The sequence below is a fragment of the Leucoraja erinacea genome, chromosome 14, assembly GCF_028641065.1.
Source record: "Leucoraja erinacea ecotype New England chromosome 14, Leri_hhj_1, whole genome shotgun sequence".
NCBI classification, from domain to species: domain Eukaryota; kingdom Metazoa; phylum Chordata; class Chondrichthyes; order Rajiformes; family Rajidae; genus Leucoraja; species Leucoraja erinaceus.
Window position 1 is genome coordinate 11,747,688 of NC_073390.1, and position 23,899 is coordinate 11,771,586.

Genomic DNA, 23,899 nt, shown 5'->3' on the forward strand with positions numbered 1-23,899 from the left:
GATTTTAATTTGGCAAGGAATTATTGCGTAAATATTTCAAATAATATACAAAACCTAGTATGTTACATTCTTCATGAGGCCTGAGATGCCAAGTGCAGCTTGTGTTGTCTCGGTGGGTTCAGAAGCAATGCTGTGCTGGCAACAAACTTTAAGTAGTGACATGTGATTGCTTCTGGTCCAGGATGGGAACAAGTACATAATGGCTTCCACATAAAACATTCACATCTAAAATATGGAGCATTGTTCAGGTACAGAAGAGAGCCATTTGGCCCCTGGAGTTATTCTGATTTCTAAAAGACCAATCCAGTTAGTCCCATTCCACCACCTCTTTCCCCATTATCTTGCAAACTATTTCCCCTTCAGGAGTCTACCTAATGATCTCTTGAAAGACATGGTTGATTTTGTTTCTACCTTACAGTTCCAAATTATATTTGCTTTTCATTCAAAAATAGCTTTGCCTGAAATCTTTTGTCAAAATATTAACCTGGGTCTTCTCCCTCAGATGCCTTGCACAGGAACTGCTCCTCTCATTAACTCTATCTAAACTAACCATGGACTTGTACACATCTACGAAGATTCCCCTTTTCACCATTTTTGCTCGAAGGAGAAAAATACTTTTTTTATTGCTTGAATGTAAGCAAGATTCTTATTCAATGTTCCAGGCCTCTTGATGTTAAGCCAATGACAACCACTGTGCTACCAAACCACAGATCTCTTTCCTCCAATTCTGGCCCCTCGTGCTTTCCTGATTTGCACATTCTACCATTGGCAGACATGCCCTCCACTGTTCGTGCCTTTACCTATGGAAACTCCCTCATCTCCTTGAGCCTCTCTTTCTTCAAGACACTCTTTGAAACCAACTTCATTGATCAAGCTTTTTGGTTACCTCGACCAATACCGTTTTATGAGGAAAAAACAGGCAGAGTGCTGGAGTAACTCAGCGGATCAGACAGTATCTCTGGAGAACATGGGGATAGATAATATGTCAGGTCGGGACTCTTCTCAGCACCTCTTATGAGTTCATTTTCAACCACTTGTGAAGCACTTTGCAATATTGAACTGCAGTAAAGGTTCTATGTAAAAGCAGTATGTAGAAACAAGGAACAGCAGATGCTGGTTTATACCAAAGATAGACACAAAGTGCTGGAGTAACACAGTGGGTCAGGCAGCATCTCTGGAGAAAAAGGATGATGTTTTGGGTTGTATCAGGTCTGAAGAAGGGTTTCAACCCAAAACATCGCCTATCCTTTTTCTCCAGAGATGCTGCTAGACCCGCTGAGTTACTCCAGCTCTTTGAGTCTATCCAAGGCACTACGTAATGTGGACTATTGTTGCGCTTGATGCTGATTAAATCGCATCAAATTATATTTAATAAGGCTGCCAATCCTCTTTGAAATTGTAATAAATCTAGCACATTATAAAAAAATATTCTCATGAGATTATCTGTACCCCTAATAGATTTATTATTTCTCGTTTATTGCCTTCCGTTGTGCCAACCCCATTTCTTTATTTTTAAGATGTAATTGCAAGGGGCTTTCTTAATTCATAGCCAGGTTGGAAAGCCGAGCTAATCAGAAGTCAAGAAAGTTACTTCAATGTAATCATGCCATAATTCATGGCCACTGCCCTGCAACCGAATTTTGATACATTACCCTCTCAAATAACAATACCGTCTCCCACAGCAGCGCTGCACGCAGCGACAGACACGGGAGAAAGAAGGTGATTGACTCTTGCAGACAGAAAACGTGTTATATATTAGCCTTGTCAGCCATCATAAAGTATTCCCCTAAGTATCGGTATATGTGCAATCTGTCCACTTCCTTGCAGAGTTCCCATTCTCCCAGCAGCACTACCATTCTAACTCAACAGCATCCAGCTCTTAACAGCTGCTTAAAGCTGATACAAGCACTTCTATCTCTCAGCAGGCAATTCTTACATAACCATTTATTTTTCCAGATTTTCTTTTTAAAAGAGCCTGCAGGATTTAATTATGTATACAGACACTCCTATAAACTCTATTCTGAGAGCTTTATTGACTTTTCACTGTGCCTGCATATTCCTACAATTAAACCAAATAACACTTTCCATTTCTGCCAAAGCCTTGCCCAGGTTTTTGCTTGCTGCAATAACATTATCCACTCAAATAGATAATAGTTATCAGGAACAGCTGCGGTTTTTACTGCACCTTAACCTTAGAGGCAATCAATTGGACCACTTCACCTCAGAGTCCAGTACAAAGCTCGTGGAGTTTCTTGGACTGTAAAAGTGACAAGGGCAGTGGCAAGGGTAAAAGGAAATGACCTGCCTCTCATTCATGTTTTTGCGGCAGTGAAAGGCTTCGGAAGGCGTGAATGGTCCGCCTTTTCGGGAGGCCGCTCTCTGAACTGGATCTGTTCAGTGTCGTGCTTTCACTTCCCCCGTTCAATAGCAGCCACGCAGTGCTACCAAAGGCTGCCCAGCTGACTGAAGGCCAGGGTATTCGCGGGACGAGGGGTAGAGGCGGAGAGGGGGGGGGGGGGAGAGATAGCTGTTGCCTTTGTCTACTTTCTCCAGTGCGATTCTACGGTATTTACAAGGCTTCCTGCTGCCCCCCATTCAATACAGCGCGTGACATTTCATACACAGTGGGCAGCCACAGGCACACCAGGCCCGTCTGTGGAAACCTACCTCTTTTTCATACATCTCTAGCAGAATTATGCACCTCAACTGCTCTCTTAAGCTATTCTAATTTCCCTTCCCCTCTTTAAGCTGCCCTGTGAGCCATGAGTATGCATTAAAATCTCCCTAAAACAGTTACCCAGAGGCAATGTAATTCCAAAACAAGCACCTAACACTTCACAGCTAAGAAATAATGGATTAATTTGAACCTAATGTCGCCCCAGTTTACTGCTCCAAATGTTCTGCAGACATAGCCTGGAGGCAGAGTGCCGTGGTATGAGTACAACTGCTGGAACTGCAGCTACAGTTGGCTTAACATCTGTGCTTCACATTTACCATGTGCCTCATTATCCTGTGCCCTACTGTGCCTACCTGTCCCAATCAGGCCTCCCAGCCACAGGCTATCCAATTTTTTCCCAACTAAGAATCTTTGTTCTCTTTCTCACTTACTAAATTTCTGCGAGACCTCTGCACCCTTAGCAGTAGGGGTTTCTGTCCAGGCATGCCTTATGTGTTCTGGAGACTCTGAACATTTCTTTAATAAACAGAGAGAGGGGGGGGAAAAAAAAGTGAAACATAAAAATGCTCCAACCTGTCACTAAATAAATCTCTCCCCCCTTTTTTTCCCCGCTGCTTCTAATACCAGGCCTGAACACATCAGAAAGTTGTTTGTTTGACTTTATAGGGCTGATTTATTTTGAGAGTGTGAAGTGTGAACACTGGGATCAGCAAGCACACATTTTTGAGCTGGAGAAACCAGAGAAATGATTAGTGCCTACTTTTCAAATGAAAATATTTTTTCTGAATAGTAAATGTTTTTACTGGGCACCACCTGATTTAACTTGAAGCCCTCGTTCGCAGCGAGACCGTGAAGTTTGAAATATTTGTCACTAAAGCCAATTAAAATATAGAAATGAGTTAAAGGGTCACAAATATGCACTCTAGTACCAGTTTTACATACGAGCTATAATAGATACATTGTTAAAGTGTGGTAATTACAGTATGAGGTTTGGGTTCTGGAGATTAGCTCGATGCATGGATCTAGATCCAAGGCTATACTGTATGATGCTTACATAAGATGTATGGAACTAATCATGTGACATTAATTTGATGATTTCATTAAGCCAGGACGTTGACTAATTACCCTTACCTGTAAAACGTTAAACAAACTTTCCAATGCTGATGTGGGACTATGATTAAAGCTTACAAATCATTTATTTCAGTATTTTCTCTTCTACACACACTTGGCTCTCTCTCTCGAGCTGGTGACCATTATAATTTTTTTTTCAGGTGGTTGTAAAAAAACCTAGCCTCCATCTGGTTTGCATCAATAGTAGGGCAAAGGTATTCTCCACCTTCACATTCTGTTTATCACCAATCTACTAACGTAATGAATGGAGATGCTTCTGTCTCTATTTGTTACCCATTCATTTAGCACAATGATCCCAGAAAGTGCTCAATATTCCTCCACCTGGAAAGCAAATTAAAATGAGTTTTTTTTTTAATGTTGTGCACAGTATGAAACAATGCTGAGTCTTCACACTAATGCTCTTTTGCTTCACTACCATTGCTTAAAGCAATAGAATGATTCATAGACAAGTGTTGTGTGCAGCTTTTATTGAAAGGCAGTAAGTAGTTGGTTAGGCTAGGTGTTAGTTTTGTCTCATAACATATGCCCATAAGCAAAAGTAGCAAAATGGGCAATACTCTTTTTGGCGGCTGTGGGCCATTAAAAACTCCCGAGTAAGGAGATTTCATCTTGTTCCATGTCGCTTTCATAAAAAATCTCTATAAAGTTTTTACATACAGACACCAAGTTAATCTTGCTGCACACCTGAATAACTCAAGCGTCTGTTTATGAATGGCTTCTGTGTAGTAAGTTAATTTTTCATTGAGAGAAGGTTTCTTGCATTCTATTCCTTCAGTTCCTATTCCATCCTTCATCAAGAATATAAATAAGACTAATTTTAAACATTCACCCCACTGAATTCTCTATCCAGTTCCTAAACTTTAATTTAAGTTGACAGTCTCTTGCGCAACAAAGTTACTCAGCTAACTGAAGAAAACATAGAGCAGTATTATAGCACAAGAATGGGCCCTTTGGCCCACAATGTTTGTGCTGAACATGATGGATGCTGTTAAACTATTCGATGTGTACATGATCCATTCTTGTACATGATCCATATCTTCCCATTCCCTGCACCTACATGTGCCTGTCTACAAATCTTTTAAAAACCACTAGATAGACACAAAATACTGGAATAACTCAACATGACAGCCAGCATCTCTTGGTAGAAAGAATGGGTGATGTTTCGGGTAGAAAATTATAATGGTCGTCAGCTCGAGAGAGAGAGAGAGAGAGAGAAGTGTGTAGAAGAGAAAATACTGAAATAAATGATTGTAAGCTTTAATCATAGTTCCACATCAGCATTGGAAATGTGTTTAACGTTTTACAGGTAAAGGGTAATTAGTCAACATCCTGGCTTAATAATTTTCGGCCACCTGCTGCGATTACGATGGGTGCCGGCAGTCACCGAAAAATCACGTAAGTGGGACAGGCCCGTAAGGTGCTGCATGTGGCCTCACTCTGGCAATGGAGGAGGCTCAGGACAAAAAGGTCGGTATTCCCGCGCTGACCTTTCCTTCCTGGTGTTCCTCCATTGCCAGAGAGTGGCCACAGACACACAGGAGGGACAGCACCTCATATCCCACAGTATCCACCTATTATTTGCCAGACTTTGTCCTGCCCCTCCTAGCTTTTTCCTACCCACCCCCCTACTCATAGTCAATCTGAATAAGGGTCACGACCCGAAACGTCACCTATCCATGTTATCACAAGATGTTGCCTGACACATTGGGGCACAACATCCAGCACCTTGTCTTTTGCTCACTTAAGTTACGACTCCTCTGCCTTGCACCTTCAGTGTTCATTCATGAACTAATTATTGGCAGATAATTGGGGGGAGGGGGAAAGATTAATGGAGATGTTCAGGGCAGGTTTTTTTACATAGAGAGTGGTGGGGGCTGGAATACATTGCCAGAGGCAGATAGACCACGAGCTCCACAATGTTAAAGTCCTCAGGCTCCTGTGGTAGAGCTCAGAGGTCGATCCCTGGCAAAGGCTACCAACTCCTCGATTTGAGGCCTTTGCTGGAACATTGAATTCTTTACTTTGAGGTAACCCCCACTCTCGCTTCTTCCTCCCACTCCCCCTCCACCTCTCCCTCTCCCCTTGGATCTGTACCTATTTCTCCCCTCACAACTTGTAGGGCCGCACAACTCTTCAATCCTTTTGTCTCACACCTTCTGCCTTTCCATCTCTGGCCTTTGTCCAACCATCTGCCTATCAAAATCCCACCTCAACTGTATAAACCTATTACTCGCTGTGCTTTAACCTGCCCCTCCTCTCTTCCAGCTCCCCTCAGTTTGATCTTGTCTTGAACTCAGTTGCTGTCTAAGCGCAATTTACATGTTTTCTCCGTGATCGCATGGGTTTCCTCCGGGTGCTCTGGTTTCCTCCCACATCCCAAAGACATGCGGGTTTGTAGATTAATTGGCCTCTGTAAATTTCCCCTAATGTGCAGGGAACAGGAAAGTGGGAGAAAATCGAACTGGTGTGAATTGGGTCAGTGGTCAATGGTCAGTGTAGACATGGTGTACTGAAGGGTCTGTTTTCATACTGTATATCTCAACGGAATGGAAGTGAGCAGCACAGTGGCGCAGCTGACCAGCACCAGAGACACGTGTTCGACCCTGGCCTCGGGTGCTGTCTGTACGGAGTTTGCACGTTTTTCCTATGACCCATGGGTTTCCCGTGGGTGCTCCAGTTTCCTTCCAAAGATATGCAGTCTTGTAGGTTGATTTGCCTGTAAATTGCCCTTAGGATGTGAAGTGGACAACAAGGCCCAATTCAATGTTGTTGAATCATTGAATCTCTAAACTAAACTAAAGCTAAGACCCTGCTTTAGTTCTTGAGTGTACTTGAGGAAGTGGGTATATGGAACAATTGCCAGAGGAGGTAGTTGAGACAGGTACCATAACAGCATTTAAAAAACACTTATACAGGTACATGGATAGGAAATGTTTAGCGGGATATGAGCCAAATGCAGGCAAATAGGACGAACTTACATGAGATATCTTGGTCATCATGGAAGGGCTGCTTCCATGTTGTATGAGTCTTTGACTCTATGTGCTGTGAAGTTTGGTATTACAATTGGTTTATTATTGTCAAGTGTGCTGAGATACAGTGAAAACCTGTCTAGTGTAACATCCAGGAAAATTATACCATACATGAGTACAGTCAAACCATGCAAGAGAACAATGGATAGCGTGAAAAGAGAAAGGAAACAGAGTGTAGAGTATAGTGTTACAGCTACAGTGACAGTGCTGAAAAAAAAGAAAATAGTGCAAGGGCCACAACAAGGTCACGGTGGCACAGCGGTAGAGTTGCTGCCTTACAGCACAATGCAGCGCCAGAGACCCGGGTTCAATCCCAACTACGGGTGCTGTCTGTATGGAGTTTGTACGTTCTCCCCATGATCTGCGTGGGTTTTCTCCGAGACCTTCGGTTTCCTCCCACACTCCAAAGACGTACAGGTTTGTAGGTTAATTGGCGATTAAAAAAATAGTTAAATTGTCCAAGTTGGTGATATGCAGAGTACCGCCCTGCCGACTACAAAATTCAGAAGGTTCAGAAGGTTCAGAAGGTCGATAGGGAGAACAGGAAAACATCCTTGGCTTCTGAGGGATCTGTGCAGCAGGGAAGGAGTTGTTCTTGGATGTACCCTTGTTGTAATACAATCTATTGTTATTGTAGAGAAGCAAGGCTTTCAGATCAGCTTTTTAATGGAGCTCCACTTGGGTGGACTCCACTAACCACCGATTGCCCATTTCCTGGTTTAATGTTTGTAAACCATTAGCCAGCATCATATTTTTTTTAACCAACTACTCAGCCACAGAAAATGCAGATTACAGCCAATTTGTGAAAAACCTTGCCTTCCAAAGTTTTTTTTTCAAAAACCAGTTGAGTGGCGAAGGAACAGGATGTGTAGTTCCCTTATTTACAAACACAGATGTAGTTGAAGAATAACCAGCAAACTTGATTGTGTTGTCCAAGCTGATATTTAACTGTTTTTTTTTGGATGTTTCATCTGTGGTGAATCCACAACTTTTGTTAGCTGTGCACATTTCATTTTACTCAGTAAATATGTGGAACGTCATATGCCAGCAGTGGCTGCTGTATAATAGACTCGTTCATTTTAATTTGTGTACAATTAGCTGAAATAATCAATTCCCCAAAGTTGCGAGAGGATTTTAGTTAGTTAACAAATTTGTGGGAGATTATAAAGGTATACAACCTCAGTTCTTCTTAAAATAATCGATCAATGAAAAAATGACATTGATCAGTGTTCTTGCCAATTCATTGATCTCATTGACTGCTGATTGTACATGTGCAAGAATCTCACACCGCGATGACTACTCTCTCAATGAGGCTGTTCATGCTCACATTACATTTAATGCTTTTGCTCACACAAATGTGATTATTTCAAGTAACAAGCAACCTATAATCTCACAGTCAAACCTCTATTCTAATCTGGTGTCATTTCAATTGTCATCCATACATCTGTTAACTCTGGATGACTTTCCAGTGCATTTCTGGCTGAGTTCCCTTGTTCTGCCCTCTGGAAAGTTGGGGCCATGGAATCTCTACTCTCCATATATTAACTTACACCAGTTTGTGTTCTGTGCATCAACCTCCATTGGCATGTGGATAAAGAATTCGGCAATTTTAAAAGTCACCCTTGCCTTCAAATCCTTCCATGAGCTTTTCCCTCTCACCTTCTCTAATACAACAACCCCCCCTGAGACACCTGCATTTCAAAGCCATAGTCTTTTAATTATCTCCAAAACTAATGGTTCCACCAATGGTGACTTTCAACTATCAAGGCCCAAGAGCTGACACTTCAGGTTGATGGACTTTAATCATTGACCTGAAATGTTAACTTTTATTTCTCTCTGTAAATGCTGGCTGGCCTGCTGAATATTTCCAGTATATTTGTTTTTATGATTAATATTTCCATATATATTGGATGACACTTGCGTGTGGTTTATTAAACAACACATAAATACAGATTGTTGCAGTTTTAGTAAAATGGGAGTATATACTGCAGGAATATGTTTAGGAAATAAAGAGGAATAAAATTGTCTGTTGGATGTAATTTTGCTCTTCTGATTTAGTTTATTTGTGAAGGAAGGAACTGCAGATGCTAACTGCTTTTACACCAAAGATAGACACAAAGTGCTGGAGTAACTCAGCAGGACAGGCAGCATTGGATAGAAGGAATGGGTGATGTTTTGGGTCGTGTCTGAAGAAGGGTTTCGATCCGAAACGTCACCCATTGCTTTGATCCAGAGATGCTGCCTGTCCCGCTGAGTTACTTCAGCATATTCTGTTGATCGTCAGTTTATTTGTAGGTCAAGTCCCTGTCCCACGATGCGAGTTTACCCAAGAGCTCTCGCGAGATTAAAAAAAAATCAAACTCATGGTACTTCATCACGAGTATTTTTTTACTCTTGAAAATTTTTCACACTGTTGAAAAAACTTCACGAGTTTCCCTGTTTCCCGAGTACCTGCTGTTAGCATTACGAGCCGCTACGAGACATCCACGAGCTCCGACGTACCCGCTACATTCTACGTACTTACCACGAGTTTGATTTTTTTTTTAAACTCGGGAGAGCTCTTCGGAAAACTCGCATCGCGGGACAGGGCCTTTAGATTGGAAAAGGGAATCCCAAATTATCCAGCCATTTTTAATCAGCATGTTTGCTCAACCATGTTGCAGAACTGAGAATCATTACTACAATAGAATCACACCTGGCAAAGACAGAGCCGTGGGAGGTATATGATAACATCAGCAAGGACCCCCTCAACCAGCTGTTCCAAAGTAAACATTTACTCTTCCCATTATGATGCAGCTCATAAAGCATTCCTGTATGTCCTCAAAAGGAACACTGAGGACTCCTGGAATTCCCACAAGGAAATCAAACACCTGTTCATGTTATAAGCCTGGTAGAGTTAACATGGGATTCCGTGCTTTCTTTTCCTTGTTTATAAAGGACCACAGTCTATCCTCGTTGTCGTGCAGTAAAAAACGTGCAGAGAATGTTGGAAACACTCAGCTGGTCAGACAGCATCCGTGGAAAAAGTAACAGAGTTAATGTTTCAGGTCAAAGACCCTTCATCAGTCTGAAAAACGGAGTAACTCGGGTCTGAAGAAGGGTCCCGACCCAAAACATCATCCGTTCATTCTCTTCACATATGCTGCCTGACCCGCTGAGTTCCTCCAGCACTTTATATTTTGCTCAAGATTCTGGCATCTGCAGTTCCTTGCATCCCCACCTTTCATCTTTATGTTGAATGTTACCAGCATTTATTATTTTATTTCAAGATTTACAGCATCTATAGTTTTTTTTTTTTTTTTTTGCTTTTTGCTGTGACTTCATTGTTCTTGTATTCCATGCCTCTATTTATAAAATAGAGGATACCATATACTTTTTACCCACTTTCTTCTGTGCTTTAAATGAACTATGCAAAGATACCCCTCGACCCCTCTGCTCTTATACCCTTTTGAGAATTGTGCCCTCTAGCTTATGTTGCCAGATATGGTTAAGAATATTGAGCGAAGAGAATAAAGACAGTCTTTGTTTAAAGAGAGCTCGAGTCTATTGGAAAGCAAGCTCCTCAACTGCCTCTGCACTAAATGGACAATAGCTTCAGATACATCACTTGATGTGTCAACCGCTGTCTTTAAGTTTATGCTATCAGTTCCCTTTTGTTGCTACTGACACAAGCTAAATGGCAGCATTGTCATTGATGTACCTTTCTAAAAGCACAACGCATTTCATTCTCCACCACTTTTCACTTCAGGGATCTTAAACAGCTCGCTGTGAGTCAGGGCAGCATCTTACGCGATGGGAACTCATCAAATATTTTATAAGCAGACTTTCCAGACACTTGTTTCCACTTTTGAGTTTTTCCATTAAATTTCTGTGGTACTTTGTGCAGCACTGTCTAGCTGTTTGAAAGACGTTATGTCACTTTAATGTTTATTAGTGTGCTGGCCTTAAGCCCTGGCAGCATGCCTGGGTGATCTTTTGGGGCTTTAAACTAGGAATAGATTTAAGGATTTGAACTAAATCCTGCATGAGACAGAAAGAGAGCACAGTTAGCATGAGGACGAAAGGAGTAGACAGAGGAAGCTCGGCTTTAAGATTGCACCAGGTTTCATTGTCTCACTGCAGAACCAAGATATAAAGTGGTTCATAGAAATATGGCATTTTCCATCAACAACAGCCAAACAAAACTGGCTTCAATGAGGGTCTGTTCTTGGTATTTCAGCACTGTTTCTCACATGAGTGAGTGTCAGGAAATTAAACAGCTCTTGTACTGCACCATGTTCTTTCTTGGGAAGATCAGGCAAATATGATATCTGAATTTTTTTGTTGCAGAAGTATGATAATTATATTCTGCCTTTTGAAATCTAAATTGGCCTTGGAAAAATACCACAGGTGTTATACGTCTATTCACTGGTGAGAAAAAGTGGCCAACCATAATTCATCAGTCACGTTCCAGCAAGGTAAAAATCATCACCCTACCCCCTCAATGATGTTTCCTTGGTATTCGGGATCGTTCTGTCAATCAGGAAGTAAACAAAATAAATCAGGAGACACTTACAACACAAAAATACTTCATTAGCCAAGTAAGTTTTGCAACATACAAGGAATTTCATTTGCCAAGTCAGTCATACAAATAAAAGCAGCAGAACACACTTTAACATAAACATCCACCATCATGACTCCTCCATATTCCTCACTGTGATGGAAGGCGAGAAAAAAGTTCAACCTCTTCCCTTCTTTGTTGGGGGCTTCGTGCCTTCCGTTGACGGGACGATCTTACTTCCATAGACGGCGGCGTTCGGTCCCTCCGCGTCGGGGCGATTCAAGCTCCTGCATGGGGGGGGGGATCTGAGCGATCAGAACCCGGGCCAGGGCTTCTGCGTCATTGGAGCTCCCGACATCCACGGTCTCCCCCGAGACTGTGAGTTCTCGATGGTAAAGTCCGCAGGCCACAGTTGGAGCGATCGCCACGAAGTATAATTGGAAAAATGTTGAAATTTGAAGCTTAGTTTATTGTCGCGTGTACTGATGCGCAGTGAAAAGGATTTGTTGCGTGCTACCCAGTCAGTGGAAAACAACACGTTTGCCATTGAACCATCCATGGTGTACAGATATATGATAAAGAGAATAATGTTTAGTGCAAGAGAAAGGTAATGTTTTAGGCAGAGGACTTTACATAGAAATTGTTAACAGTCAGACATGAACCAGGATTAATTGATGCAGAGAAAGTGATCAGGGAGGGAGGCGGGGAGAGAACAAAAGGGATAGGTTGTAATGGGACAGGGAGCAGAAGAAATGATGTGACTAAAAGAGATGGTAGTGTATGGTGAATCAGACTGGTGAAGAACAAAACTTTGGAATTGAGGTAGAGGTAAAGCTGAATAATTATCGGTAATTACTGAGAATTTATTTTTCAACATGAAGCCACCACCCACCATCTATTCACCATCGATCCACCCCCCCTAACCCTCTTCCCTTTTACACTACTTTTAATTTTAATTCAGAGTCACAGAACTTGGATTTCAATGAAAAGACAAAATTGTTATGAATAAAGTGAGAAATGAATATGGTTCAACTGTGGTTGGGCACGTTCACACTGTTGATATCCTTGGGTATGGGAGTTGTTTTTCAAAAGAGCTGGTCCACTTAAAGGTTTTCAGCCATGTCAGGAGAACCTCCCCACTTACTGAGATGGCTCATGTTTATACATTGATCAGTCAACAGTGGGCCTGGTTTACAGTCAGCAAGATACATAGAGACATAGAAAATAGGTGCAGGAGGAGGCCATTTGGCCCTTTGAGCCTGGACCCCCATTCATTGTGCTCATGGCTGATTATCCACAATCAGTAACCCGTGCCTGCCTTCTCCCCATGATCCCTTGATTCCGCTAGCCCCTAGAACTCTTTTAAATTCATCCAGTGAATTGGCCTCCACTACCTTTTGTGGCAGAGTATTCCACAAATTCCCAAGAGATGGCTTGTGATCCTGATCATATCCTCATCGGTCAGCTACTGAATCCACACTTTTTGCTTGCGAATGCAACATTTCCCAATCCCAGCATGTCCAGTGGGATATTGTGCTTGAGGCGATTATTGTTCCAGGTTTTTATGAAACACTGAATTCATTGAAACTTTGGAAAAATACATACTCGATGGTGCAACAGATGAGAATGTGATGTGCAATCAAATCTAAATAATTTGAGGAAATTACAGATTAGTTTAGAGATACGGAGTGGAAACAAGTCCTTCAGCCCAATAAGTCCATGCTGACCATCGATCACCTGCTCACACTAGTTCTACGTAATCCCACTTCGCTACATACACACAAGGGCCAATTTACAGAAGCCAATTAACCCACAGATCAGCACGGCTTTGGGAGGAAACCGGGGCACATAGAGAAAACCAATGTAGTCACAGGGAGAAAGTATAAATACTGCACAGATAGCACCCATAGTCAGGATCGAACCTGGGTTTCAGGCGTTGTGAGGCAGCAACTCCACCACTGCCCACTGTGCCGCCCTAAACATGCCACACAAAACTCTGAGCTGAAATATGGGAAGGTTTAGTTTAGTTTAGTGTAAGACATACAATGTGGAAACAGGCCCTTCGGCCCACCAAGTCTGTGCCGACCAGCGATCACCGCGCCTTAACACTATCCTACACACACTAGGGACAATTGACACATACACCATGCCAATTATCCTACATACCTGTGCGTCTTTAGAGTGTGGAAGGTAACTAAAGAACTGAAAACCCACGCAGGTCACAGGGAGAATGAAGATCATAAACGTTATTCTCAAGACAGGAGAACACATCTCATTCTATTGCACTGCAGAATAACAATGCAATGAGGCTTTGTCGAGATTGGAAATTTCCCATTAATACAGAACACCATTAATTGCAGTGAAGTCACTAGGTGCGTCCTATATGGAAATATCTGGGCACCTCTCAATATGGAGCTGGTGTGTGTCATATAAAACAATACTTGCTAATGCATAGGAAGGGACGGCAGATGCCGGCTTATACTGAATATAGACACAACATTCTGGAGTAACTCAGTGGGACAGGCAGCATTTCACCTGCCCCGCAGCTAACAATGATCCATTCTGCATTTTCCTTAACTATCGTCTCCTTTGATCTCCCATTTGCACACCTTACCCTTCCATATCCCTCTCCCTGACTCTCAGTCTGAAGAAAGGTCATCTCCCGATCCTTCTCTCCAGAGATGACCTGCTGAGTTACTGCAGAATTGTGTGTCTACATTCAGTGTAAGCCAGCATCTGCAGCTCCTTCCTACACATTTTCAAGTATTGTCTCGTGTCTATACTTGATAATACTTTTATCGTACACCCGTGGGGATTGAAAGGATCTTATTTTGCGCTGAACAAGTCCAATAATTTTTGCCTATGTAGCGGCTCATTGTGCAAACAATTGTTGAACCTCCTTAACAAACGTCTGGCTACTGGGCAAGAAAGGCTTTTCCTTCAACGCAATTCTGCAGTTTCCCTTGCACATTGTACATAGCAGTAAACATGTAATTCATTATAGACAAAGCAGCCCCCAAGGAGGCCAATATGTTTCTCCCTGTTCTTTCCCCAGAGCCCTGCCATTTTCTTTCCTCTTTTCAAATATATATATATCCTCTTTTTTTTTCATCTAGTTGCTATAGTTATAGCCTTTGCAAGTGCTATCTCAAAAATAAGTAACAGATGTTGAGTGTTCTGACTGGCGCAGCTTTGCCTGGCACAACTTGGACAGCGGAATTCCGAGTTGGCTTGTTTCGTCTTGGCCTGGTTGCAAATGCAAGTCTAGCTTGAACGTGGTCTGGCAGACAGCTAAACATCACATGCTGGTTACACCAGGAACATTGCAGCATTCCCTGGTGAATACAGGGATGAACCTGCAAGCCCCCGTATCTCCAGAGCTATTCTGCCACAAAACCTTAAACTTAGGTTAGTTTATTGTCACATGCAGCAAAAAGCTTTTTATTGCATGCAACCCAGTCAATGGATGGACTATGCATGATTACAATCGAGCCGTCCAAATACAGGATAAAGGGAACAATGTTTAGTGCAAGGTAAAGTCCAGTTCCCTTAAATTAATTAAAGTTAGTCCAAGGGTCTCCAATGAGAAAGGTGATAGCTCAGGACCACTCTCTAGTTGTTGATAGGATGGTTCAGTTCCCTGATGACAGCTGAGAAGAAACTGTCCGTGAATCTGGAGGTGTGTGTTTTCACACCTCTTGCCTGATGGGAGAGGGGAGAAGAGGGAGTGACTGAGGTGAGACTCATCCTTGATTGTGCTGGTGGCCTTGCTGAGGCAGCGTGAAGTGTAGATGGATCAATTGGAAGGGAGGTCGGCTTGTGTGATGATCTGGGTTGTGTCCACAATTCTCTGCAATTTCTTGCGGAAAACTGGCTTGAGTGGATATCTTTATCATTTCCATTTCTGTTTTAGATCTGTTAACTCAATTGGTGCAACACTCAATTTCATAGTCAGCAGCTGTAGACTTGCACAAATATCAAGACAGGAAGAAAGATGCATCATCTCTGCTATCATCTCTATGCTTTAGATGAACATCAGAACATATACAAGTTTGTTTAATGTTTCCTTGGCCACCAACTCCCACTGAATGGTCTGTAAGGATCCAGGTTCCCTCTCTGATAAGATTCTACGGTGAGAGTGGGTTGGATGTGATTGTGCCACTCAAAGCAACCCCTGGCTTGGGGACAATATTCAATTTAAAAGTTAATTTGCCTAGTGTAAAGTCATATCCCAAATATGAAAGGTAAATGTGATGTGTCCTCAGTACAGGTGTGGGGTGCAAGCAGAAGCCTCCACGTGGTGCATCCCGGGCAATGTTGACGACAGAAACTGTACCACAGTGACTGACTGAAGTAGCCAATTCTGCAACCACCGACCGTCAACCATCGCTGACCGACCGGGAAGACGCGATGTGGAAGATGGCCGGACACGAGGAAGAAGAAGAATTACAGGTGTTGCAAGTTGTTCTACCAGGCATGCTGTGATGCTGCATATACTTCATCATTATTATTGGCAGTGCAATGTACTGTTGCATGGTGAATGCTGCAATGGTCACAGCCCATGTACTCTGAAGCTGACATAAACTGGAAGAGTTGAGATCTGCTTTGTCAATATGTTAAAGGGAGCCATGGATTATCATTGTATGAAGTCATAGAGTCATAGAGTGATTTAAAAATAAACTGGATAGGCATATGGATGAGAAGGGAATGGAGGGTTATGGTATGAGTGCAGGCAGGTGGGACTAAGGGGGAAAAAAAAAAAAAAAAAAATTGTTCGGCACGGACTTGTAGGGCCGAGATGGCCTGTTTCCGTGTTGTAATTGTTATATGTTATATGGTTATATGGTTTATATGGATACAGTGCAGAAACAGGCCCTTTGGCCCAACTTGCCCACACCAGCCAACATATCCCAGCAACACGAGTCCCATCTGCCCGTATTTGGTCCATATCCCTCTAAGCCTTTCCTATCCATGTACTGTTTTTAAAAAAGTGGGATGGTCCCAGCCTCAACTACCTCCTCTGGCAGCTCGCTCAACACACCCACCACCCTTTGTGTGAAAGAATTACCCCTCAGATTCCGATTAAATCTTTTCCCCTTCACCTTAACCCTATGTCATCCGGTCCTCGATTCACCTACTCTGGGGAAGAGACTCTGTGCATCTACCCAATCTACGGTATTCCTCTCATGAGTCTTAAAAGAACCCAATTCGTTGTGGGGCTTCACGGCCATCTTCTCTCCCACTTCTTGCTGTTGGTATCCTCAAGGCTCCTGCTTTCATCCCCAGTTGACCATTCCCAGCTAATCATAAGCTTCAACCCCTGGAACCTGAATATCTCCTCTATCAATGGAATAAACAAGTTCCACCACGTTGGGGCCCAACACGCCCTGTCACAGACAAAGACACAAAGCGCTGGAGCGAGTCAGCAGATTATGTAGCAGCTCGGAAGAACATAGATGAGTAACGTTTTGGTTCGGGACTTTTCTTCACACTGATTGTCGTGGGCAGGTGAAATTTGAAAGAGAAATGGGGTGATATAAAGCCTGGCAAGTGATGGGTGAAAACAGGTGTGGGTGGGGTGGTGGGGGGTGGTGGGGGGGGGGGGGGGGGGGGGTGGTGGTGGTGGTGGTGGGGGGGGGGGGGGGGGGGGGGGGGGGGTGGTTAATAGGTCAATAGTTGGACAAAGGCCAGACATGAAAAGGCATAAATGTGTGAGATAAGGATAATAGAGGCACAAAATGTGAAGTCAGAGGAAGGAATCATAGCCCTATTATAGACTCCCCACCATTTTACCAATGGTTCTCTCTCTCTCTCTCTCTCTCTCTCTCTCTCTCTCTCTTTGTCTCATGTCCGATCTTGTTCACTCTCCCATGTGGCCTGTGAACTTCTAGACATTTTCAGTAATAAAGTCGGTGAGGAAAGGTCTTTTTTCAAACATGATCAAACATGACAACCGGGCCTCACCCACAATGGGGTCGCGCTGTCATGAAACAGCACACAAAACGAGTGTATGTCACTGTGCCGGACTTCTTAACATGCTTTCCGCATGCTGAAACCACCCATGTTTGCCTGCTTTGCTTTCCTTATTTAGCCCATGTCACTAATTGCAAGGCAAAAATAGGTGATCAGACCCAACATCCATCAAAGTTAATTTGCTAGCACTGACCAGGAAGTGCGCACAGCAATTTCTGCATGACTATCAGATTTTCCCAGACTACCTTTGGGGAAACTCCAATCAGACGTAATTGCTGCCTACTAGTCAGTGCAATGGAACCTGCATTTGTGGCAGGAAAATTTGATGAAACAATAAATAAGCCAAAGCGAAACTCCTCCTCTCGATGCTGCTGGCCTTACACATGCTTCAATCAGTGTCCTCCAATAAAAAATAATATCTTCTAGTCCAGTATGTGGTGAAAATTCACGAGAGAAATGAACTGTGTATAATACATTTTCCCAATTAATTTATTTCAGTACATTTCTAATTTGTGTCCACTGTGTTACAAAAATTAGATACATACAACTCCCTGCATATATCATTAAGATTAATGGATGAATAAGCAGCAATTCCTGACAGTTTTGGTAGTCATATTTGTACTAGATTATATTATTGATTAAGTGGAAATAAAAAAACACGGAGTGAATTAACAAGCAGTTCCTTCAATATAACCTCACCCTTACAATTGCACAGTTAAAATTACCCCTCTGAAATCAGATATTACAGTCGGCTATGAAATAAGCCTATTTCTATTTTTTTAAATGCTGCAGTTATGCTTTGTATTCCCACACAGAAGGCTGTTCTAGTATGGTGCCCCAGATGTTGCTAGCTTGTTCAGCGCAGAACCCTTGTCCTATTTGAAATAAACTTCGCTGACCATTCACACACAATGACCTTTAAAACTGGACCACCATATTCTACTTTCATTTAAGCCAGTTCACTTGCGATCTGGGTCCGGAGGTGACAATATCCTTTCACAAAGTTAACTTGCAGGAAACGCTGAATAAGTTTGGGTTTTTTATAAATCACAATGATAATCTCGCTTTAAAATAGCAAAGGGGCTGTGACAAAACTCCACGGCAATTTTCACTCTGGTTTGAGTATAATACAGTCTCAGTAAGAAAAAGACCTATATGTTATCAATCTTCCAAGTGCTGGAGGAAATGGAGGATGCTGACCTGAAGCCCACTCCCTTGTGTCAGTGCATGCTGGGAAAGAAAACAGACCACAGAGCAGACAATTTTCAGCTTGGCTGCATTCACTTTCTCTCCTAGGCCCCATGAAAACAAACTGACATAACAAAGGACACAGAATTAATGACCCGTAGTCTTTGTCAATTGACTCCTGGTACCAGCAGCCAATTCACCTTAATTTTTTTTTCACTTTTGTAAACTTTCAACATGTCCTCTGGCATCTGGCTGAGACTCTTGGCATTAAACTCTTCAAAGTGTTTAGTTGTTGCCTCTTTTTGTAATTTGTTAATCTAAGCGTAATTATACCTCTAAAACAACAAACAAGCAAATAGTTTTGGATCAGCGTTAAGCTATTAGCTGAAACATTTAAGATAGGAGTTAATTAAAATCACCTCCCCAGTGTAGTCTTGTATTTCATAGAGAGAACTAATCAATAACAACTGTCAAGATATTCTTTCTGTTTAAAGACTCACATGAAGAATATGTCTCAACACTTCAAGTTACATCAAAGGAAGATTTAATCAAATTCTCAAGTTGAACTGCGCTCAGTAAAATAATTTCCAAACTACAACCCTTAAAGCAGTACATGCTCTTTAATTTGTTTTGCCTACAGGAGATGTCATCCCAAATTTCCTGGAATAAACCAACAAGTTTCCAGTTTTCGCTGCTGCAATGTAAAAAGAAAAATAAGCCGGAATTGAGGAGGGGGCGAGCGAGGAACAAAGTCAAGGAGAAACTGCGTAATCTGAATGAGAAATAAATAATCAGGTCTGTCTCAAAGAATAATAAAATAATTTGCTGGAAAATGAATTCTTCAAATGAATAAATTTAATGCACAGTTCCAATTCTTTGGCGAATCAGTGGAAACATTCCGTAAGAAATGATGATACTCATTCACCATTCAACCCTAAATTGTCACAACATTGTCACACTGTGGTTACTTTTATCTGAAATAAAACGCTTTACTGGACTTGTTGACTCCTTGAATTGAGGTTGCATTCAAATCAGCCACAATCGTATTTAATTGAGGAGCAGCATTGAGAGGCCAGGTGACCTACTGCTCCTAATTTGCACGTCCGTACATATGTTCTACACACTCTCTACCAAATTGTCTGGAACTGGTATTTGTTTGTTTGAAGTCGATTTGGGAAAATGGCACCCTCAGAGACTCTGTGAATTGTGCAAATCTTTGGTATTTAAAGTGCAAATCTAACGGCTGTTTGTGAGAACCGGAGTGAACATATATTGCAGTGGACACACAGATCAGAATTTTCTACTGGAATCAGCAATTTTAAGCACAGATAAACAGAAAATATACATTTTAAAGTGTCCATGCATGGATCCAGGGCCTGGTTAGCCCATTGATTTCATTTGATGCTGTAAAGATGCAGAGATGGAAAGAAAGAGGGAAAATAAGCTGTTCTTTTCAACAAATGCATTTTGATTTTAATAATTCAATATTTTTTTACCAGTCTTGATGCTTCCTACCCAGGCTTTACATGAGCCAACTATCCAACTGAAGAGTTATTTTGTCTGTAAACTTGCGGCAGTACTTTGTCACATTTCAAACCCCAGGATTTCATACTGATGATCTTGGAGAGACTCTTCCTATGTTTAAACATATTTATTCATGAGCACCTTGCTGGATTAGTTTAATTTTTAACTGCATCCAAAGAAACATTAAGTCTCTTGCATGATTAGGCCTGAACATGTCCGAAACATTCCAAATAATTCCGTCAGCAATTTTTCCTTTTGATATCAACAGCTCCTGCCTAACAGACACCTTTGGTAACCATTGTGAATACACCACAGCATTCAGTTTGCATAGAAGTGATCTATCTCATTGTATTGTTCTGGTTACATCACGTGTGTTCAGAATTCTTAATGAAAAGTATTTTATTTATTTACTTATAACAATTTTCTGCTCCTTGGACATAAACTCGCTGTTTGTATTTTCCCCGTATCCTGCAGGAAGCTAATTAACCTCTGATCTTTGGTTACAAGTTTGACGTTCCCAACTTAATGGTGCTGATGTCTAAAGTCCCAGTTGCCCATGAAGACTCCTTTTGCTTAACATCGGCTTGGCTCAGTTAGCAGCTACTGACTCCTAGGTTTCAGGTTCAAAGCCCACTCCAGCAACTAAGCTCTTGAAAAACACACAAAGTGCTGGTGCAACTCTGATCCTATCCATGCATCTCTGAAGGACATGGATAGGTGACGGTTCAGATCCGAACCTTCCTTCACACTGATTGTAGGGGGGGGGGGGGGGGGGGGGGGGGGGAGAGAAAGCTGGAAAAGAGGTTAGGATGTGGGGATATTCCGCTTACTAACCATTTTAACTTACTGAACCATTCCCATACTGACCTTCCTGTCCTGGGTCTCCTCCGTTACCAGAGTGATGCCATACTTAAACGGGAGGAATAGCACCTCATATTCAGCTTGAAAAGCTTACAAGCCAACAGTATGAACACCAAATTCTTCAGTTTTAGTTAGCAACATCCCCCCCCTTTTCTCACACCTTCTTCTGTGTCCTCCACCCATTCTCCTGCCTCCCGCCCCCTCCCATTTTCCCTTCCCCCATTCCCGTCCCCCAGTATCAATTCCTCCAACCACATTTCACTCATCTTCTCGCCTTATCTTACACCCATTTGCCTCCTTTGTCTACCCCTCTGCAATCGAACCTCCTCTCAACTGTATCCACCTATCATTTGCCAGGCTCTGTCCCGCCCCCACCACTGTTCCAGCTCCCCCCCCCCCCCCCCCCCTCTACAATCAATCTGAAGAAGCGTCTTGTCCCGAAACATCACCTAGACATTTCCTCCAGAGGTGCTGCCTGACTCGCTGAGTCATTCCAGCATTTGTATGTTTATTTGTAAACCAGCATCTGCAGTTCAATGTATCAACTGAATTCCTAATCTCAGTTTACATTTAGGTGAAGTGATGGGGAATTCTGCATTGGCAATTCTCCATCTTTTAGCTGTGTCATAAAATTGAGTTCCACTTATTTATTGAGTTGAACGTTAAAAACCAAATGCCAGTTTCACAGTCCATCGTAGTTCAAGGCTGTGACTCACCACCACTTCTCTGGGGTAATTGGAGAAGGGGCAATTAATGCTAGCCTTGACAGGGATACCCACATGCCCAATGAATGAATAAAAATAAAATAGCACTTATGCAGCAGAGAGGCTCAGCTGGTAGAGCTGCTGCCCCACATCTCCTGTGACTCTGGTTCAGTCCTGAGTGAAAGGCTTGGATAGGGTGGATGTGGGGAGGATGTTTCCACTAGTGGGTGAGTCTAAGCCTCAGAATAAGAGGACGTTTTCTTTAGGAAGGAGATGAGGAGGAATTATTTTGTCAGAATCTGTGGAATTCCTTGCCACAGTGGGCTGTGGATGCCAAGTCAATGGATCATTTTAAGGCAGAGATGAATAGATTCTTGATTAGTATGGGCGTCAGGGGTTGTGGGGAGAAGGCAGGAGAATATGGTTGAGGGGGGGAGTTAGACCAGCCATGGTTGAATGGCAGAGGAAACTTGATGGGCCGAATGGCCTAATTGTATTCCTATCTCTTGTGAATTCTGATGTTTCCAGTATGGAGTTTGCACATCTTTCCTGTGATTTCTACAAGGGTGCTCAAGTTTCCTCCCAGATCCCAAAGGCCCACAAGTTAGCCACCTTCCTCCAATGTGTATGTGGGTAGTTGAAACAGGGACTGGTTTAGGGGAACATGGGGAGAATAAAATGCTACTAGGCTAAGGTTAGTGTAAATGGGTGTCTGCTGGTTAGCACCAATCTAGAGAGTCAAAGGATAGACACAAAAAGCTGGAGCAACTCAGCGGGACAGGCAGCATCTCTGGATAAAAGGAATGGGTGACGTTTTGGGTCGAGACCCTTCTTCAAACTGATAGTCAGGGGAGAGTGAGATACAAAGATAAGGAAATGTTAGGCGTGATAACGAGATGGATCATAGGTGTATCACTCTGTGGCCCTGTGATCATTCAATTCAAGTACTGCCAGCCATGCCTTTTACTCTGCCAGCCCCAAGCTATGGAATGCCCTCCCCAAACCAAATCTTTTAGTCTCACCTCCTCCGCTTCTTTAAAACCTACCAAGTATTTGACCTCATTTTCTTCGGCCATTGACAAATTATTTACGGACTTCTTTCCTGCAAAATTCTTTGAAAATATTTTCTCTGTTAAATGTATCAAATAAAATGAGACTTTACTCATTACATCACTACAGTGCTGCAGTCTTTTGAGAACAGTGCCGTGGAATCAAGCTGAATAAGAAAATTAAAATCCATGTTATACTTTAGAATATTAGCGAGATGTTAATTGCTTGCAAATCTTTCAAAGGTTTAATGTTAAGTATTGAAGCCAGTGATTTACTTACACTAGTCTCGCACATGTCAATACTTCTCACAACAAGTCATACATCTTTATTTCTGTTAGTTTTGTTCATTTCACTTGAGCAATGACAAGCTGTTCTCATTGTTCCAGCTAATCCACTAGAGAAAATATGTTGGCACGCTGGCAAATATCCTTGGCTCCCCTAAATTGTTTGCAAATAGTTTCATTGTTCGTGTTTAAGTCTGTGGAAACAGCAGCAACTCACTAGAGGCTGCCCAGTGTGCTCGCATCTGCCCACATAGGCCAATGCTGGAGCAAGCTCATCTATTATTATTTGCAGCTATCTCCTAGTCCTTATCTTGTGTAATTGCACCGGGACATAAAAAACAATTTACCCGTATCGCTAAAATGAGGTGTTTTTTTTAAACCCCCTTTTCCTCCACGCCCTCCACCCATAACATTCAATTACTTGTAATGAAGTATCACCTAGGTTAATCATTGTAGCAGGTCATTCTACATAGTGAGATAGCGCTGCCTCTGCAGATCACGTTACATTGCTTACAGTCAACACAGCGCAACCTCCAAGAGGACAACAGAAGGACGATAAAGAAATAATTACTTATGAAAGACGCTTTAGGATTAGTTTATAATTTTTCTTATTGATCACCGGTTTAGGGCACGACCTTTACAAAAGGAGGCATACTTTCACTTAATGTGTTTTATGTCTTGAAAGTGGTTCATAAAAATCAATGATTTATCTTGTTTTCTTTTAGCAGCAGCCGGTTTACAGTTTCCGAATCATATGGACTGCCTCCACTCCAAGAATTTATTCCAAAATAATATATATTTTAAATTAGAAGCCAGTACACAGAGATTGTTCTGTTCACTTTTCGTGACCCTTTTAATGTTGAAATGGGGAGGGCAGAACTCTTTTCCAGGCAGGTTATTAGATTTCAGTGATCTGGTGATATAATCAATACACACAC

The 23,899-nt window shown here is 42.2% G+C and overlaps 1 protein-coding gene and 1 long non-coding RNA gene across 2 annotated transcripts in view; one reads left to right on the forward strand and one right to left on the reverse strand.

The window, feature by feature from the left end:
* The window catches only part of LOC129703276 (uncharacterized), a 30,950-nt gene extending 10,879 nt beyond the window's left edge, over positions 1–20,071 (forward strand). The window contains exons 2-3 of the long non-coding RNA XR_008724536.1: positions 15,643–15,829; positions 19,179–20,071. This is a non-coding gene — a long non-coding RNA (uncharacterized LOC129703276). The remainder of the gene's footprint in view (positions 1–15,642; positions 15,830–19,178) is intronic.
* Positions 1–23,899, reverse strand: part of LOC129703274 (histone-lysine N-methyltransferase MECOM-like) — a 703,041-nt gene that overhangs the window by 245,384 nt on the left and 433,758 nt on the right. The gene's annotated exons all lie outside the window — the stretch shown is intronic.